The 20,797-nt window shown below is 48.4% G+C and overlaps 1 protein-coding gene across 2 annotated transcripts in view; it reads left to right on the top strand.

The window, feature by feature from the left end:
• Positions 1-20,797, top strand: part of Mct1 (Monocarboxylate transporter 1) — a 144,589-nt gene that overhangs the window by 58,106 nt on the left and 65,686 nt on the right. For both annotated transcript variants that reach the window (XM_050186951.3, XM_055075852.1), the window contains exon 2: positions 6,946-7,145. The gene's annotated coding sequence lies outside the window, so the exon portion shown is untranslated. The remainder of the gene's footprint in view (positions 1-6,945; positions 7,146-20,797) is intronic.

The following is a 20,797-nucleotide window of genomic DNA, read 5'->3' as shown; positions in this document are numbered from 1 at the left end:
AAGCTTCTGAGACATTCACAATAAATGACAGCACTCGATACAGCAGCATTTTTCGATGCGTTGTACGACAGACAGGATGACCTTCACGCACACAGACACTTGGTACAACTTTACACGCGATCCGATGTATAGACGGTTTCACCTTGACAGCATTGAGCCCTCTGACACCAAGAGTCTTCCACTCCCGTGTGCCATCAGCCTACTATTACAACAACAACAACAACAACAACAACAACGCTTATCGTGCCTCAAGTATGTTTCGTTGAATATACGGTGAAATGGATTTGTAAATTCGTAATTAGCTGCAAAGGTAAACGATGTAAAATCTTCGGGCTTCGGTTTCACCGCGCTACTGCGTCTCATGATTGTATCTCTTGCCCTCTCTAGCTGAGGAAATCCTCTAGGTTGCCGTTTGTATAACTGTCTGACACGGTCCCCCCCCCCCAGCCATAGCAACAGCATATTCCAAGTTCGCGACGGTCTCCTGCAGGAAGGTAAGCGTTGCTGCTCAGCACATTGTGTAGGGCGCCGCGTCGTAGTACGTGTGTCTCGTGCGTTATCGTGAGACACGCGAGGACTTTGCTGCACAAGTGATGCTGACGTTTTACAACGACGCTTTAACTAAGTTAAATGCACACGCCTCACTCGAATAGGCGACAGCGTCTTTGTACGGTTTGTTTTGGCCGGTAATCTGTACATACTTTCCTTTTTCACGTCGTATTCTGGTGACTCCACCTTTGAGGTCGGCTACCGTTGCCAAAATTTAAAAAAAAAAAAAAACTATTGTGAGCGTCGCGTCTGGGCCTTGAGACGAGCATTAAATAAGGTTACTGGTATGCATGTAACCTGTTTTTGTTCAGTCCTTGTAGTTTGAAAAACCGCTTAGTTTATACTGATACAAGTAAGGTAAGAACTGTTTGGCGAGACAGATTTTCTCTCGACGAAATGCTACGCCATTCACATTTCTCGCGGTAGCGGTAGCAAGCTCGGCGAATCGGCCGTCAATCTTCCCTACAGCGCGAGCTCTGTGTCGTCCGCGCGCGTGGCCTCCGTGCCTGCCGAAGGCGACAGCCGGCTCCCGAAGTTACGAAGCGACTTCTCCGCTCATTCTCGGCCCCTCGCAGATCCGCCCCCGCATTCCAGACGGCATCGAGGGAAAGCGACTGGGACACGCTGCGTGCGCTCTGTTGATCACGCTCCCTTGCTGAAAGCTGGGCGAGTCAGTTGTTGGCATTATAAAACATGTTTACGGCGCCATATCCACGTTTCGTAATTGACGACGCGTGCGTGCTTACTCTTCCCCGGCGCTGCAACCGTGTTTCGTAATTGATCACGGGCAGCGGCTCGGTGGCTGCGCCGCTGAATACTGTCGAACGAAGAGGAACTACGTTATGTGCCGATGGCAGAAACTGAGGTGCGCAGACAACACCTCCAGCTCCTGGGTTCCTACTTATCGTTGAATAAATCGAGGCACCCCGGGACGTTGTGCGCGCGCTCTTCGTGGCCGAACTGTGTGAACGTGCAATAACGACCCTAATGAAAACAGCAGCAAATATAGCCCTCTTTTTGTGAACAAAGAAGGCTTGTTCAAGATCGGCGTGGTACGCTGATTTCGTAGCGAAAGTGAATTACGAACTAGCCTTGAAGAGAGTCATGCCTTACTTCTTACCTGCTCAACGCGACTGTTACGATGTCAAGCGCATTATGGCTGGTACAACCAGTAATTTCTAAGCAATTCCATTTGAAGCGCCCTTAGCAGAGATAAAACGTTATTGCCTACTTCTAGTAGATGCCGCAATTACTGAAAGCTCGAATATTCACCGATTAGAATTACACTCCTGCACGTAGAGCGGGCGATGCTGTAAGCAGTTGCTCTTTATCATTTCAACGCTTCTCTATACAAATGCCATGCGCAGAGCTCAATGCCACATAACCTTATACAGTTTCGGTTGTTGCTTGTTCGTGTCACAAATGATAGCGTAAAGTTTCTATTAGCTGTCACTGATCTTCGTGTTTTTCGCTTAGGAGTTACTTATAGAAGGGTCGTTTAGTCCAGGAGGCATGCAACTTCTTCGTACCTTTGCAACTTGTCTGTGTTAAGCAAAATTTTCATTATTCACGCTCGGCGTCTACTGGCGTAAGCACGTGCTTCACCAGGGACAGAAGGTAGTGCAGTGTGTTATTTTTATCGCACCGGTCAAGCCACGCCGCGATAGTGGAGCGTGCTCTGTGCCAGGCAGCCGGCTTGTATGTTTTGCAAGTGGTGTTCAAGGGCATCCTCTCTCTCTGTAGCGTGCCACTGCAATGACACCATTTTTGGCGTACCAGTGTGCGTCAATGCATGCCGAGAGGACAGAGTGGGAACAATCGGCGTGCGCGTTTAATGATTCTCTTGAGGATGCAACGATGAGCCCTGACGTCTACCATGCTTGCGCTTAGAGTCGCTCGCAAGCCGTGTCGCCGAAGTCGACTGTGTAAACAGACCCAACAGTTACCATGGCAAAGTAAATTACCAATATGCTCTTTGTTTTGGTACGGCCAGTGCAAGAGTGTTGCTGTAGCAAGGCGGCTTGAGGTAGCTTCCCTTTTAATAATACTATTATCATCATCATTTTACTTTTGCCGCACCGTCTGATGTCAGGTGCTCGAGCGGGATGAGTGGACGCCTCTTTTCAGCACCCTTGACGTGCTACACAGAAGGCGAACAGGAGCATTTTTCGACCGCGTAGAAGGGCTCGAGTTTGCCCAGCTGAATTCCCTTACTATAGAAGGTTTGGCACTTAACGTTTTGGTTTGCCATCTTGTGCATATGAAAGTATAACGGCACGAGACCGACTTCGTGAACAAATTCTGTGCAGCACTTTTGCAGAGCACGGCGTGCAGCGTGTCTGTGTTTAGAGCGCAAAAAAAAAAAAAAAAAAAAAAAAAAACCTGCACACATTGCCTAGCGTGACGGAAGAACGGTTGTTTCCGGCGGTGCTTCAGTATGTCGAAGTCGGCTGGCGTTGCACCTGAGCACTTGGGCTATAAGACGTCGCGAATTCCGTCCAACAGCTGCCGGTTCTTAGTGCTTAGCATTGAATGACACTGTGTGCCACTCAATGCTAAGCACTAATCACTGCTAAGCACAGTGCTCACTGCACTATGTGCCACTCAATGAGAGAGAGAGTGAGAGAGATGATTCTTGAGAATAAGACAGGGAGCGTCATACAATATGTCCACATATTTACAAACGGAGTACCGTGTAACAGTCCTGCTAGAGTGAGGCTACACAGCCTCAGAGGCTATTCTCGGGTCTTTCATTGGGTCCGGCATCACGCCTTCACATTAGCTTCCAGCACTCGTTTGTAACCGGTATGTGGGGGCGGGAGGCGACTGCGGGCCCACGGCCGGCGTCATTATGCGTTCGGTTCTCGTGGGAACGTGCCGGTGGGAAACAGGTGCATGTCATTCCGCCCCCTCGTATAGCGAAAAAGGCGCCGCTATGCGGCAAGAGGCCGAGTGACCGCCTTGAAAGGTCGAGTTGGAGGGAGCCAGGAATTACGCAGGCACGTCATTGCTGGCGGGGGTGAAAATGGAGGGAAAGAGAGAAATTCAACGCCATAGAAGGTCACCCTTAGCTGGCTGTCTTGATTTTCTTTAAATGCGTATTTTGTGCATGTTAAATTTTTTACAGCATTTCTTTGCTTATGCCCATCCATTTGCCTCATTCTGACTTACCTGACCTCGATGCTGTACCAGCGTAAAATAGGAAAGGAAGAAAATTCTCATCGTTAGCTGGGTTCGATGCAGAAGCCCATGACTGTGATGCGAGCGCCGTGTAGCATTTCTCCAAGACCGAATTACATCACAGCAAAAAAGAAAACAAAAGCGAGTTGTGTTTTAATGGGACTGTCCGAGTACAGAAAAAGGTTAACGAAGGCTGAGCTTTCAGCTAGTTGTTGCATCATAATCGATGTTTTCCCAGCGCATTAGACACAGACAACAGAGTGGATACACATCGCTGTGAGTCTCCATTCTGTTGTCCGTATATAATCCGCCGAGTAAACATCGATTACGCAGAAAAGGGTCTTAACGGGTCACATTAAAGGGAGTATAACAAAGTATGCAGTCCCTCCGTTTATGTTGTAATTTAAACCCCAGACGTAATGCCCATGGCAAGTACCATCGCTGCAATTGATCACAGATGCAAAAAAAAAGAAAAAAAAAACATAGTCGTACTTTAGCCTGCATTGTCCCATATTCGCTGCCATGGGCAGTGAATCATATACAGGACGCCAGTATTGCACAAAATGTGGCACGTCATCTAGTCACAATATATATATAGAAACTAAGGCTGCGTGACATAATGACACGTAACGACAAAATGATATCGCTTTTTTCATAGCTGTGGTCATTAGAGATAAACTGCCCAACATTTTTTTTTTTTTTCGCTTAGGTCTGCTCTCACTTTCATGCTGAGGCTGAGGTTGAACTTGGCGACAACAAAACGGGACAGCACTCGAGCCTCCTAGTGGCGGGACAATACATTCGGCTTTGTCGCATATTCAGAACAGAATAGCCCCGTTTGTGCGATTTGAGTTCATCGCAGAATGTGTCTCGCATAGTGCTCAGACAGAGCCTCAGCACTAAGGTTATGATGGTCGTATACACGAGCCGAATTAGGCCACTGCGCAAGGAAAGATTGTCTCAATGCTCTCCTATGTTACAGCCATCGTTCTGCGCCTACCAAACGTAGTCACCCTATTACGATGGAGACGTTGCCGGAACCCAGTCATAATTTTCATAGTGGCGCATTTCTAGCGGAAAGAGATTGCCGGCACTCAGGCAGGCGACAAGGGGCGGCCGTTGAGACGTTCAGCATTGGAGGCGCTGTAAGATGGAAGTGCGCTGCAGCTGTAAACTTCAGCTGTGGGCATACACTGCAAGCATCCTTGCCGAATATTATTTTACTCCAAAACCGCGCACCAACCACGTGAAACAAACTCGGTTTTGCTGGTGTGAAAATTCTGAATAGCTTGCCGGCTCAAATAAAGAAACATTGACCTCCATTGCATGCTGTGAAAGCGGATGTACAGCGAAGCTGTTGTCGACGTTGCACAAGCGTAAACGACGTTAGACAAGTACCACTACCACAACTGACGTTAGAAGACGTTACACAAGCACCATTACCACAAGCGACATACGTCACGCGCGCACGCACGTGTACGGAAATATTATCATCTTTGCAGGCCCTCCGCCTAGCGCAAGTGCGTTATTGAAGTAACTGAATTTCTCAAAGTAAAATGGATCAGAAACTACGCAGAGTACAATTTACACACAATCTGCAGACATCATAGCATCGAATTGTAATCTGAATATACGAGAAAACGTAATTCTGTTACGCGGAGACTGAAACACAAACCCCCTTTGCAGCTGCCGTTTGAGGTCTGCTTTCTTCTTCTTTTATTTTTTTTTGAGTCAGCATAGACCGAAAAATCTCGACCGACTGTAACCTAATAGCTTCGCTATATAATCTACGCCAACATTATCATCATACTAGCGTTCACTCGGATATTTCATTGCTACTTCGCGAACTGTATTTTCACTTTCGAGTGTGTGTGTGTGTTTTTTTTTCTTCTTTTTTTTACTGCATCCTGCGCTTACTTATTATAAGGCAGCATTCGTCCTCTTCTGCTCCCTGCGTCTGTGTCCAAATATCTTGCGCTAAGCTTTCCAGTCAATGGGCCAGTTTCTGTGTTACGTTGTAGGGTTTAGCACAATGCCCTGTACGGGGCTTGCAACGACATTTTAAATAAACAAACATTGCATAACTCGTGCAATCGTTTTCTTTAACCTTCTAATTGCGACTGATGCCATTTTAGTGATGCATCCTTGTGTAGCTGAGAACGAGAGGTACCGCTGCAATTTCTAACTGTGGGACCTCCTTCTGTATAACCACTCCTAGGTATCGACACCACTGGTGACGAAACAATAAAACTTAAACTTGAGAAAAGCTCGGTGGTCCGTGTGCCAGGGCGCCCAGAAGCAGCCTCTGGCAGCCCGAGAGCTGATCGCCGTCTGTGCAGCTGCTGCAGACGCTCGCCTCCGAAGCATGGATTCATCTGTCGCCGAAGCTTTCTTTGCTTACCTCACCGGGTTTCGTGCGAGCTAACGCTTTGAGATGCTTGGCTGCGGTGTCACGACCCACAGCAATAACTTCTAAATATATGCAGATCCAGCGCGCATGTTGTAATCTACGTAAAACGAAGCCTAAGTAAAGCTGTTAATTAAACGCTTTACGCCTAACGACCATGCGTGCAGTTTGGCGGTGTCAGGTGTATGCACAACAAAGTACGTCGCGATATGAACCAACATTCAGGGATCCTGTGCCTCTTCTGTCACAGTAAGAACTAATCATTCTGGAGGACTGGCCAAGAACGGGCAAATTCCTAGTAGCACGTACCAAATGGCTAAATCAAAGAAAGTAAAGTAAATAAAAAAAATTCCTGGATTATAATTAGCCATTATATTAACCGATCGATGAGCTTTGGCGACGCCTGTAAGCCGACATTATTTCTTCAGGTTTTATGCAGGAAGTAAATATTTTGCTATGCAGAACATACCTGCTAAGCGCACAATGTTTACATGAGCCCCTTCGTGGATACCTTTAGCCTTTGTTTGTTTGTATGTATGTATTATGTATGTATGTATGTATGTATGTATGTATGTATGTATGTATGTATGTATGTATACTTCGAGGTACAGTCGTACAACAGCCGCACAGGAACGACTAAGCTTGAACTAGACAAGAAAGAACACTGAGACAACCATAGTGCAAGACAGTACAGGCTTCGCTTATAATCAACTTCGACGGTTTCCACGCAAATGCTTGTAGTGGCCCGAGTGCTTCGACGTTCATCGACCTGTGCCTCACTGTCTCTTTGTCCTCGATGTATCTCACAGGCTGGGCGCCCCCGGGGCCTGAGCGCTGCCGAGCCTCGCCGTGGCGGCTCGAGGCGGCAGCACAAGCACCAGCCCAGGCCGCATCGCTGCCGGCGCCCGCTCCGCCTGGCGGCGCACGGCCACACTACTACGGCGCGGCCGCAACAAGGAACGCAGGCCACTGCGTTGACACACGGCCTGGCATCGTACACCACTTGCCGGTGAGCGGTGGCGGCACTTCTTGAACATATAAGCCAATCGTTCACAGCGGCCGACAAGAGAACCACACAAGAAATAACTTGTTCATATACATGCTTGTTGATGATCGGTGCAGCCATGTTAGCGCTAATATAATTAAGAATAGCAAACCAGACATCACAGTTGCCACTACTACAGTTTTATTCACTCAACCTGGTCAAAAGAGCAAAGCTTGTTGAATCGTTATCTCGCCAGCAATCAAGAAAAAGGTCGCACAACCCGTGCTGCTAGCAGCTCGCAGCAAGATGGCATCATTGGCGTGCCCCAGTGCCTCGACATTGCGCCTTTCGCAGGGTTGTTCGTATATTTTCGCGTTCCTTGAGCTCAATGGGCTTCGTGGACCAGCTTTGTTACTGAATTTCTTTCTGGAAATCGTCTGCGAGCCCGTAGGGCTATATCTGTCCACCTATGTCGTCTTAATGTCTCATCAAGGCCATGTGACATTAGGGCTCGTGTGCAAAAATGTCTGTTATAAATAACTTGACGAGCGGTTGGTTCATTAATCAATACCGTCTATACTTGTTTTAAAGGAACTATTCCATGATATATTTCGAATGGCGCTATGTATATATTTAATTAGCGAAAGGGTAAGCGAAAATCGGTCAGTAAGATAGGCCGATGGATGACACAAACGAAATACCAAATAAATACCGTACGAATGCTAAGCCCGACACATTTTATTGACTTTTCTCACACGATAGGATCCCGCTACGGGAAAATGCTATGAAATCAGAGGTGTACAATGGCGTCATGCAAGTCGCGGTTCACGCGCTAGCTTAACCTTCTTTTCAGCCCATCGCGTACACGAAGAGAAAGTTCAGATGAACGAGTGTGATTTTGTAACGGACTGCATCTACGAGATCTGAAATCCTCGTTGCCTTGGCTACACGTGTGTGTGAATCACTGAAATGAAGTTTTATCGTGAAGGACCGTGATTGTATTAATTAGCTCGTGCCTAGGTTAGCGGAAAGGTAGCAAGATTCTTGCATGTTATTAATTCTTGCATTGTTAAATTACTAATAGGAGGTCCCCTGACAGTTCTTGTAACTCCGGGGCCTCCTTCTGTACTAATGAAGAATGATGAAAAATAAAAAATAAAAGACAACCTTGCAAGGAGCCAACGCTTGGTACTCAGAAGTGCCGTGCCATGAAGTGAAAGTGACAGACTCGTGGCAACACCGAGTCATGCACTGTGCCAAGCAAATAACTTTTCTAAGACGCATCTCAAGCGCAACCCTTAGACGACCGGTCCACGTGCCTTCATCTCACCCTCACGTACCGTTTAGCACCTCAGTAACCACACCCCTTCTACGAACCTTTCACATCTTTTTCCACTGCCCCCTTCGTCTCAAACTTTCACCCGACGCACCCCTCGAACAAGCGCCGACGATGAGCGAGTTCTGCACGAAGCATTTTGATTACGCTTTCGTGCATTGCTTCGTAACAACGCCGCACGCTTCGGCTTTCCGAGCACCGGCCAGCCGAAGCGAAGGATTTGCTTCGGATTCCAACGGTGCCTACCAGCTTGCGCCTCTTAAACAGAGACGTCGCCGCTGTACTACCGTGGTCTAAACTGCCGCCTAGACAGGAGCACGCGAGTTAGACGAGAGTCAAACTACGTCCGATTGAACTTTGACGACAACGATGCCACAAGCGTATACACCTGCGGCAGGAGCTCTCCCTACCAACCTCGCTTTCCTCGCCACCGCGTAGTGCAGGACAGCAGCACCACCGCATGTGAACAGATGCGAGGGTAACGGAATCACCGAATCACGGAACGGCTACCCGTTTTCCTGTTTCATGATGGCTTATCGCGGTAAAAGGCGACGTCATCTGGATAGGAGTGAACGCTTACGGTTTCCCGTCAGGCTCCTCTCACGCTGCGACGGGACGCTCGCGTCTCTTGGGGAGCGCGGATGCGCTTCACATGTGCTCCGCAAACTTTGTCCTCTACGACCGTATCAACTCATCCCAGCCATCTGAATTTGGCATCATCAGCCATCATCAGCTTCTCGTCCGGAACCTGCCGATACCAACTTTTCCCGGTTTGGACCATCACATCGAAAGGCAAGTCCATCTCTTTTCCTCACCACGCTGCGAGGCTAAGCCTCACGGAGTAGCAGCCGCCGACGCCGAACGCTGCAAGAGACGCCGCTGCGCGCGAGGACCATACGGCGGGTCGGCGCCTCAAAGGTGGCATGGAACCCATTGTAGTTGAGGCAGAAGACATATTACCCTCGGAACATACCTCTACCAGCGGCTGGCAATCAGCGCACGACAAGCGAAGCTCCACTCGCAACTCCCGCCCCACCACTACTCCGAATTCCGCCGCTAGTCCAGAACTGTATAAGCAGCCATCTATGCCTCAAGCCCTGGCGGCGCACCGGCCCCGGCTGCCCCAATTCTCCGCCCTACGCCACCCCAAGCTACCCGTCGACGATCATAAAATCATCTTCCGTCTCAACCTTTGGACCGTGAATGGTGTTGCAAGCAGCTCGCCTAGGACGCCAAGAGGCCCAGCCTGGCATCATCATCATCATCATCATCGTCATCATCATCATCATCATCATCGTGTTTTATGTCCACTGCACCCCTGTCCTGCGCAAACCGATTCCAACTAGCACCCGCGAATTTCCTAATTTCATCGCTCCACCTAGTCTTTTGTCGTCCTCGATTGCGTTTTCCTTCTCTTGGTACCCATTCTGTAACCCTAATGGTCCTACGGTTATCTAACCGGCACATTACATGACCTGCCCAGCTCCATTTTTTTTCTTCTTGATGCCAATTAAAATATCGTCTATACCCGTTTGCTCTCTGGTCCAAACCGCTCTCTTTCTGTCTCTTAACGTTATGCCTAACAATCTTCGTTCCATCGCTCTTTGCGTGGTCCGTAACTTGTTCTCAAGCTTCTTTGTCAGTCTCTAAGTTTCTCTGTATCATCAACACTTCTGACGCGCAAATTAAGCCGACTCCACTACCTCGCCATCTAGTCTGTACTCATCAAAGGCACTGCCTGCGACATCTACTCCTACCAAGCGGCCCCGGAAGACTACGCCCACGGCGTGGTCCATGGGGACGGTCCCTCTCGCCCACTGATACGAAGACATCCAAGACCATCGCAATCACGAACGGAACCCTTCCATCCTCGACTTTAGACGCATGGGCTCGACAGAGTCCATAATCATCATTTTCGAACAAGACTGGGTGCTCAAGCACATCTACTACTTCTCAGTACTCTAGGTGCTACCTCTTCAAAAATAAGATCGAGCACTGCCGTAACTGCGGCGCAGTTAGCCACCGCACGGTTATGTGCGGTGGAGGAGGTTGAGTTCTTCCACCAGCTGGCTGCTCTTAGGCTCGTCTTCGCGACTTAAATAAACGACCCGCTTCAGCCTTAGGGGTGATAAACGGTCTCCATCACGCGTAATATAAATGATATTGCAATGAAACACGCTAAGCGCCTCAACGCGCTGGCTTGCACGCGGGAAATGCTTGAGCATTTTCTATTCCGCTTGCTGGGCAAGCGCCCATGGTCTAATGATTAGGGCATCGGGTGGTTGTGCCAGCGGTCCTATGCCAGGGATCGTTCCCCACCTGCGGCAAGGTGTTTCTACAGCGAAGCTGTTAAGGGCTAGTTCACCCAGGATCGTGTCCGTGTGTAGACACAAAATCCCGAAGATAGTACAAAGCCGGGCCGACACGCGGCAGAGGTTAAGCAGGAATTAAGCACTCCCCCACACGTGGAGCGATCCCGAAGGTAGTGTAATGCCGGGTCGACCCGTGCCGGAAGTGAAGTAGGCGTTAAACACTCCCCCACACGTGGAGCGATCCCGAAGGTAGTGTAATGCCGGGTCGACCCGTGCCGGAAGTGAAGTAGGCGTTAAACACTCCCCATACGTGGGCCAATCCCGAAGATAGTGCGATGCCGGGCCAACCCGCGGCAGAGGTGAAGCAGGCGGCGTTAAACACTTCCCATACGTGGGCCGATACCGAAGGTAGTGCAAAACCCGCCGGCCCACGGCGGAGGTGCAGTTCGCCATTAAGGGGCCCACATAAACTGTTTCGCTGGTCATCCTTCTTCACAGGGCGGAAGGGCACTAAGTTGTTTTTATCCACTTTCATTTGCATTAATTTATCCTTTCTTAAGTTCAGTTAGTAAGTACAACTAATTTGATCTATGTCGTCATTGGGTGCCTTTGTTTGTTGTCTTCTTATGATATGATTGATAAAAATCGGGCCCCATGGTTAACCTCCTTTCTTCTTGTTTATTAAATGAGGAGGGTCTCGAATCCGGCAACATTGATGCCTTCACGTGGTATATGTGGGTTTATTGACCAGTTGCCTTCACCTAAAAAGATCACGTACTCGTGACGTCTGCGGCAGCTCAATTGGTAGACCATCGCACGCGTAATGTGAAGGCGAGGGATTGTTCCCCACCTGCAGCAAGTTGTTTTTTCATCCACTTTCATTTCCATTAAGTTATCGTTTCTTTAATTCAGTTAGTAAGTACAAATAATTTCCCTTATGTTGTCCTTGGTGTCATTGTTTGTTGGCTTCATATATATATATATATATATATATATATATATATATATATATATATATATATATATATATATCCCAGGGGCGCATAACGAAGAGCACATATTGACTCGCACTTTTATGCTGAGCTATGTCCGGGATCAGTCCACGATACGAGGCTAGAACCATAACCACCACGGAAAAGTGGCGGTAACTCGCCGGGCACTGACCCGACGGGTACACGGGCCATCGCCGAATACGTCATATAAGAGCCCCGGGCTAGGGCCCCCTTCCCTGTCAATGAACGTGTTTTTCATCATCATCGCTAAGAAAGGCCTTGTCTCTCAACTGACGAAGCTAATAAGTGGACGTATACCGTCACGCAACGAAGTCGGGGGCAAGGCCTTCCGCTGCCCGCACGAGCGTTATGCCGTGCGCGCAGAGCACCGAGCGTCCGTTCCCTCTGTGCAGCTGCGCGCACGCCGTGGGCCTAACAGAACGGGCAGCAAAACTTACGTCCGAAGGAGCTTCGGCGTCCGCGTCTTCCGCTCCGTTTTCTGCGCATAATTGGTTTTGCTTTCGTTAAGAATGAAGCTGCGATGCCGCTGAGCTTCTCGTCAACATTTGCGGTATGGTGAACGCACCAACGAACCGACTGACCAATGACCAGCCTACCTTTTGCAACGTACATGAACGCGGAATTTTGCTGCACCAAATGTCGCCAGAGGTCAGTGCACTCGTCTTGCCGCCAAGTCGACCCGGATTTGTGGCCAGCGCCTTCGTGTTGCTGCCTGGCGAGCGCGTTATTCCCAGAACGGAACATCGATCAGCGCTCGTTGTCGCCGCTCTCTTTCTCTCCACGTCGTGGCCGTTGTCCTTCGCTCAGTTCGAACCTTACTGCTCGTCGGCATCGCACTCCTGCGACGACATACGCGAGCGCATCGACTTATGACGTAAGCGGCGGGAGATGGATGCACGCTGACGAAGCTTGCGGGCGTGGATGGTCGAGCGTACAGAGTGTGCAGGTGGAAGCGGAATAGTATAAATGGCAGAGGCCCATCAGTAGGAAACACGCAGGTTACAGAGGTCATTCAACCTTCGATGTATTTATGTACAATTTGTGAGAAATTTGCACCCTTTGGGGCAGTTAGCTCTTCCTTTGACAATAATAATGAGGTATTTTGCGTCTATTCCCTGTATTTAATTAACACTGAGCGCCCGGTATTTTCTAGTCACGAATGGCATGCATGCGCATCAGCGTGACATATCGTTCCTGACAGGAAAGTATACCGAGCGCAGAGCGTTTAATCGAGCCAGTGCATTAAAGAATAATTACTATTAGTGTCGGGGAACGCGGGGACCTCCAAAGGGCATAAAATTACTTTAGAGTGTGTAGTTTATAAAACCAAGTTGCATTGGTGTTGGAGGGCAACTCACCAAGATTCCATGCCCATAAAGATTTTTTATTTCGCTGCCTTTTACACCGACTTGTGTGCGTTCCTGCACCCACGCAGCAGCTATAGCTGATCGTCGCTTATCTTTGGTTTCATTACTACCTATAGATTGTTGCTCTCTTCGTGTACATCATTACATGCACTCTTACCTCCTTGCCTTTGTTGACCAACACCTGCCTACGTGTGCCTAAGTTAAGATGGTTACAAAGGGATCGTGCATTTAGCACTAGCGACTGAATACCGAACCTGGAATAGGAACATGTACACAACCAGTGGGTCAATCGGGAAGGGCAATAATTGCACGCAGCGGAGGTTCGTTGGCACCACATTTCCCACAGATCGAAATGTCATTTATAATTTTTCCAAGGGAAACGTTCTATCGCCTGTCACTGCTCCCCGAGAATTTCCTTTGTAAGAAGAGGTATATATTTTCGACATGATTGGAGCATTGCATTCACGTTTTGTTTGCATAATGAAAGGCACTGACAGTTCCACTTATTCACCAGGACAGCGTTCAAAGCAGATATGCGTGCAGCTTCATAATATTTTGATGAAAGAAAAAAAAAAGCGTGATATGAATGAATGTGCGTTAATCTGAGATTTAATAATTCTGTGAATACGAGGACTCACTAGAAAATATAGAAATGATTTTACCGCGATGTATTTCTTGAAATAGAGCACCTTTCAATTAAATTTTAAAATTTTGACGCAATCATCGACAACCTCTCATACAGTGTGCCTATAGGGTGTATACTAATGACGGATAAATACATTTTATAATGCTAAAAGACGACTGCAAGAAACATAGTGTACAGGAAAGGCGTCAAATTCCAAGTATGGTTTATTGAAGATTCGTCAAAATTACACAAAGAATCTTCTGCGGGAGTTATCTAAAGGATGGGTAAGCATTTGTTACTAATGACCCACTATTTCGTCATTGTATGCTGCTGTGTTTGGTACAATTGCGAGAAACACCGCGAATGAAATGCGGAACGGAGAGGCACGGTTGCGACGCTGAAATGTTAACTGATACCAGTATGAGACGGCGAAGAGACGATTAGTAGCAGTGCTCACTCGTGTTATAGATAACTCTCGCAAAAATATGGACGTGGGATGAAATGATGAGAGAGATATTGTAAATGAAGAAAACATACAAATTTTATTATGTACACTGTCTCTTGTTTAGTTGTTCTTGTTGCGTTTCTTCTTTATCTTCAAATTGGATGATGGTGCGTTTGGCTGACGGCGCTGCTTCGTGGAAGACGAGCAATGGCCGATGCGTGCTGTAGTAAGTGACGTAATTGACGGACGTCTACCGCGTTTGGTATACCTCGTACGTAAACGTGGTCGATGGCGTTGCCTCTTCTCGATGCGACCCATTATCAACCGTATCCAACCGTAGTCCGGCGGCGGCTACGTAAGGCGCAGCCGTGTGGGCCCTATCTTGAAAGCGATCTAGGATGGGGACAGAGAGCGCCGAGTACTGATAGCTTCGTGCGCGCTGTGTTTTCGCCGCTTAGTTCTTGTTGGAGCGAGAGGCAGCAGGAAGGTCAATTCGCTCGCTGCTGCGGACTCTATCTTGAAAGCGATTGTCTTACGGGACGGACGGAGGGACGGGCGGGCGGATTTCCTAGTTGGGTAGGTAGGGTAGTTAGAAATGCTTGTGCATTTTGAAGTGAACTCACCTAAGGAAACAATTTGCTATACTAACAAAATCAAAGTACAAATGAGACACCTTGTTTCTCGGGGTGGTTTGAAACATTTTAGTAAAGGTTGTTTTGCATACCCTACAGTGCATCGCTTGCCACGATGCTACACGAAGGCAGCCTCCAATGACAGCAATTGACGCATCCAATTGATGCCCGCAGAACACGGACCCACACAAGCGGGAAGGAAGAACTAACTGTGACGCCAGCGCGGTGCTATTGACAGAAGGACATGAGAGCTACAAGAAACCGTAGAGTTCAGTATAAAAATTATCATAACTTTCACCGAAGATTACATAACATACGCAACAGTTCACAATGACTATGCATGTGCGCAGATAGTGATGTCCTTGATGTGTTTAGAAAACCGTGAGCGCTTTAAAGATTAAACATAAAAATCACGGTAACTTGCAACTTAGAATAAACACGGCAAAATATTTGAAACCACAAGCACGAATCGATGTTACACAAATTTGTGCACTAACCATCATTCCCACGGTCTATAAGTGGGCCCACGGCAGCTGAACGATCGCGGTGCCAGAATTTCCTCTAGCGTTGAATTTCTGTGCTGCAAACCGCGAGTCCGGATGTGAGACGGCGCCTGTAGTTCGCTCGAGCTGGAAGCTCCCGTCTCTCACGAATACGTGAACATACGGAAAACGACGTAGCATACAGATATTGCGCTCCAGCGAAGCGCAGCTGACCGCCTTTCAAGAGGCAACCTGACGGACATGCCCGGGGCCAGCCACGCATACCTTCGTCCTGTCGAACTCGAATCCGGCCACTTCGGTTGTGCGTGCTTTCTGCTACGCATATTCAAGGTCTCCCATCCATCATGCACCAAGATATTAAAATACGCAAATGCCAGGTAGCTGGACAGAACCGAGGTGACGTTGTTTGCCGTTGCATAAGAGATACGCGGATTATTTTTTGCATTCCGCCTAATTACATAATTAGCTGAAATTATTTAATGAACTTCTCCAATATTATGGTTAGATGAAAAATGTCAATGATACATTTCTAGAGCGACACGAAAAACTCTCCATAAAGCTTTCTGTCGCTCAATACGTGCTACATCAAAAAGTGTTTTTCCATGCTTGAAAGAAGCCCGCGAAGGGCTGATTCGATGGACAGCCTATTCGCGCTCCCCACCACGCTCGACAACCACGGTCGTGGCTCCGAGTGGCAGCGAGTTGCAGGGCGACCGGCGTCCCGGGCCGCCGCGTTGGCCCAGAGTGCGGAGCGGATCCCGATCCCGGTCACGTGGCCGTTGTGCGTCACTTTGACGTCACGCGAGATGCCAGGCGGTGGCCACGCGCACGCGACCCGGGATCCCGGGTGTTGTTCGCGCTCCTCCGCGGTTGCGCCCTGCGCGTCTGTGCCTGCAGTGGGCCGTTGCTTTGCGCTGCTCCTGGGAATACGCGGGAAAAGAGTGCGGCGAGATGCCGCAGGTATAATGAAGTTACCACGCCGCCACACACCAGCTTCGGTGTACACCAGCAGGTGCCAAATGTTTGGCGCCGCATGGTATTGGAGGGGCACCCCAACGCCCCTTTTCGACCTTCGGTGCATTTAGCTTATTATTCGCCTTTCGCGGGCACACTGTTTGCTAGAAAGCAGACGTGCAATCGCGTGGTTTGAAGGTGAACGTGGCCACTGGTGGTTTTTTACCGAGTGCAAGAAATATTTACCAAAGTTGAGCGTTAGGCTGTAGTTGGCGCTGCATATTCTAAAGTCGCGAAAGGTTCGAACATTGTGAAAGCCGCATTTTTCGGCAGCTGCAAAACTAAAGAAGAAGAAAAAATGTGCCGTCGGGTCACTGTTACCTCAGCCCCTAGACAAAGAGGTACCACCAAGCATCAATTAAGACAAGTTCGTCCCGCGCGGTAAAGGCGTAGTTTAATGTGTTGCGTTATCGTCTAACGGTGAGTGTGTCGTTCAAACTGGGCGGCGCTTGAAGAAACGCCTTTGAAAACATAAGTATAGCGTTGACGTGGTTGTTATTGCACGCACCTTGGGGAGCATGGTCGCGATTGTGGTTGCCGGCTTCTTTTACATCGGAGCTGTTCGCCTCTCGTCGGTCGGGATTTTTGGGGGTGTGCTCACGCAAAAACAAACTGCAGCTGGAGGGCTTTGGGATTGAGTTTCCATGTAACAGAATCATGTTTTCTCGTATACTCGAGTTACAATCCGCTTCTGTCATGTCTGCAGGTTGCGTGCAAGTCGTACTTTACGAATTTCCTGACGCATTTTGCTTTGAGAAATTCGAATAGTTCGATAACGCACTTGCGCTTGGCGGAGGGCCTACAAGATATGTGCTGCCCTTCCGCACACGTGCATCGCTTGTGGCGGTGGTGCTTGCGCAACGTCGCCTAACATCGACAACAGCTTTGCTGTACGGACAGAGCTACGAGAGACATCCCACAAGTGCAAGAAATTTTGAAATAATTTAGACGTGAGGCGGGATGGTTTTTTTTTTTTTTTTTTTTGCAGGTTGAATTTGTTGTTCCTCGCTTCTGTGGTCTTTCCCTGTTTTCGTGGTGCAAGGCGCATTTATACACGCGCTCAGGAAAAGAAAGTCTCGCTGTTAGTTGAGCGCTGTGTGCGTGTCTGTTCTGTTGTCCGCGGCTGCTGCGTTGGGAAAACGATGCAAGAAAGATAATTCTTAATTTAATGAGAAGCGCGAAACGTTCTAGCTACCTAAAGATCTGGCATTAGCGCAAGCTCTTGGGCCAGTTGGTGCATGATGAACTTGAAAAAGGGGGTACCAGCTCAATTACTCAATTATTACTCAATTATTACTCAATTCCCCACGATGAATTGTTTGTGGCGGTGCGTGAAGCGATTGAACTTAGTGGGGAAGTTCATTTTCAAAACCTAGTAGGCATGAGCATTGGAGCGTTTTTTTTTTCAATTGCTCTCCTGTTATTTAGAATCTACCCAGGTCGAGTTTAAGGGTTGCGCATTTTTACAAAAGAAAGGGATGTGCATTGGGTCTAGCGTTGCCCCAGTGCTATGCGGTACGTTCTTGGCAAAAGATCACAACCTCATTTTCAGATCCTTGAACAGCGATCATGTGATTTGTGTGCTTAGGTATGTTGACTATTTTTTGTTATCTTTTTAAGGCTTTCATCTGGGGACGTAGTAGATAGTAGAGCACAAGGTATTTTATCTGGTTTTAAGGAATGCTCTCGTGGTTTTCTCTCTCGTCAAAGTAGATATGCCCAGACACATCAGATAAATGATAGCCATCTCTCCAATACCCAAGAATATGCGTCCCACCCACCATCAGGGTAGACGGGAAAGCAGAGCAAGCAATGTACAGAGGAAATTCGGTAACAGCAAGGACACCACATTCGTAGACGCAGCGAGATACAGACAGGAGCGCGCCTACACAGCAGTGGTGATAAATTACGAGGGAAAATGCGCGACGAGCACTACAGTCAACACGCTACACGTAGAAACGGCCGAGGAAATATAGCTATCGCGTTAGCCATAGCGCAAACACAAGCGGACATAATCATCAGTGATTCCCAGACGGCCATACGAAACTTCGCCAATGGCCGAATCTCCCCATAAGTACTAAGACTCCTAAAATTAGCCAATAACCACTTGTGTAAACATGTATGTCTCCTCCTTATTAAAGAAATCAATAAAACTGAACTGAACTGAACTGAACCACGACAAACGTGTCGATCTCATCTGGACACCCGCTCACACACTACCAGACGGTAGCAATGAGGCGGCGCACCGCATGGCTCGAGAGCTCACGGACCGAGCCTCGGTTAGGCCCGCCTCACCGACTACCGACGAGTGGGTGTGAGATGATCGAATGACCAGATTTAACGAAATTACACAACACCATAGATTGCAGAGGCGCACATTCCCGCCAGCGCACCCGAACTTAAGCAAAAATAAGTCTGTAGAATGGCGGCAGTTACGGACCAGATCCTATCCGAGTCCAGCTATCATGCACCTAATACACTCAGATTTATACACGACCGACAAGTGCAGACACTGCGGCTCTAGAGCCACCCTGGAGCATATCCTATGGGAATACACGGCTATAATACACACTAACGGTGATGAAGCCTCAAATAGCGACTGCCTCCGCGCGCGCTGGGAGTCTGCGTTGCTCAGCTCGGACCTGCAGCACCAACTCTGGGCCGTCCAGCGAGCCGAGGAAGCCGCCAAGGGCCAACAAACCCTGGCCGAAACCTAGGTGGCGTCCAGGCCCACCCCACCAAATCACATGGCACTGAATGAAGTTATTTGAATGAATGAATGAAACAAACCTCATTGCTTGAACTAGTTAAAAACCGCGTTCGATATACCTCGATCGACTCCGAAGCCAAAGCGCGCGCAGCGGCTTGCCTATATGGCGCATTTACTACGGCTTCATCCCGAAATAAACCAACGTGCTCGCAATATTCGTATTATGAAAGCTGTTATTAGTCTCGGCAGGCATGCTATATAAAGAGGTGTTTCGGAATCCTTAGTCGTGTTCTCGAGAAATACCTTGCTGACTACGCGACTCCAAACACAGCGTTTTCCTTTTAGGTTTGGCGCACGCACGCGAGAGAAAGAGAGAGAGAGAGAGAGAAAAGAAAAGAAAAGGCTCCTTATGGGAAGGCATGGGGATTTGCCGCCCTAGATTTGACAGTATACATGCTATTCTAAATAGGAATGGGAAATGGCATTGTCTGCTATGGCAGAGTAAAGATGCCGGCAGTAACGGCGTACCTCTCTGGGAAAATCTAATTGCGCTCCTTTCGTTCACGACAGTGAGCTTCGTCGTTCTTGTCAAACTTGTAAGGAGACCTAAGGCAAATTTTGTTTTGGAATGAGAACTAAAAGTGACGTCACAACGCCGAAGTCGCAGCAACTCGAGAAAACCGCGATATTTACTTCTCATACTTCTCAAACGGCGCCGTTTGAAAGACGCAGCCACATGCAGCCGCGGCGTCGGAATTGTTGTCAAAGACACGGAGAAACACCGCATGCTACTCAATACGTTTTCCTGGAAACCTTTTCTTCTCGATGATAGAAGGTAATACGCAACTCAAACAGACTCGTGCGATTTTCCGTGACGTCTCGGTCAGGTAGACGGATGAGAGGCACGAGACGACAAACAATTCTTACTGCAATTATTGTGTGACGCTCATACGGCAAATATTTCATTCGGTAAATATACATCGCAACAAGCGAACAGCATTGGATGCGGCTCGAACATAAACCAAGCATCGGAGATAGGACACCCGGATTGAGCATGCGCAATGGTTTCAGCGATGTCTGGTATGGCAGAGCGCAGACCAAGAACTCTTAATGTCACCGTAAGGCTATCAAGTGTGTTTATCCCACGTTGTAATATGAGTTAGGTATCACATTTTTCACGCGTGGGTTAGATTTCACGTTTATGATCGGGTCAGGTGGGTGCCCCATAAGAATATTGAAAAAAAAAGAGGCGCATAACTATTTTTTCAACGATATTTATCAGTATCAGTTGATAAACCGGCACGTCGTGATGTCTGAGCCATGGCCTGCTGTGTTTTCTTAATGCCAGCTCAGTGACGGCCAAAAACCGGGGGTCACCGAGAGGGCGTCACGTACGCAGTATATAGTCGCGCACAGTTTACGGGGCATGGTTAGGATCGCGTCGACTATCCGTCATCGTACGTCATGCGCAAGCCGAGTAGCGGACACGTAGCTGCAGTAGTGCCCACCTAACGTTGTCCATGCTGAAGGAATAATATGTACGAAATGACTGGGAATGTGGCGCCTCCGCTATGCCACCGCTGTGGACCCACTGGCTCCCTTGTATTGCAGAGCGACTGGGCAGGTATCGACAGATACAGGAGGCCATTTCTCAGCAAATACGCGGCAATCAGCTAGTTAACGCACGAAGTCGTGCGATGTCAGTCCCCGACCGCAACG

This window comes from Dermacentor andersoni, chromosome 2 (assembly GCF_023375885.2).
Source record: "Dermacentor andersoni chromosome 2, qqDerAnde1_hic_scaffold, whole genome shotgun sequence".
Lineage (NCBI taxonomy): Eukaryota > Metazoa > Arthropoda > Arachnida > Ixodida > Ixodidae > Dermacentor > Dermacentor andersoni.
The sequence above is the reverse complement of the archived record's forward strand: the minus strand, read 5'-3'. Positions and strand labels throughout refer to the sequence as shown.